The sequence below is a fragment of the Dinoponera quadriceps genome, unplaced genomic scaffold, assembly GCF_001313825.1.
Source record: "Dinoponera quadriceps isolate SergipeBrazil2010 unplaced genomic scaffold, ASM131382v1 scaffold3024, whole genome shotgun sequence".
NCBI classification, from domain to species: Eukaryota; Metazoa; Arthropoda; class Insecta; order Hymenoptera; family Formicidae; genus Dinoponera; species Dinoponera quadriceps.
Window position 1 is genome coordinate 249,121 of NW_014557455.1, and position 269 is coordinate 249,389.

The following is a 269-nucleotide window of genomic DNA, read 5'->3' on the forward strand; positions in this document are numbered from 1 at the left end:
AATTACAGGCGCGTATTCCGATTTTGTAGCTACGCTTTATTTCGCGCGCACAAAAGCCAGATGGCAGATTTATTTACTGCATAATACGCCATCCGACATTCTATGACGCCGCGTTTATTATGTAACTCGTTCGCTACGTCAACCGCAGTCGGTTCGTATTCACGAACGGCCGATTAAAATCGGCACAGTATGTTATTGCGTAACTATGTTGTCCCCGGAGAGTCGCACCGAAATATCGCGCGAGTTTGCACGAAACACGGAGGGTGGGA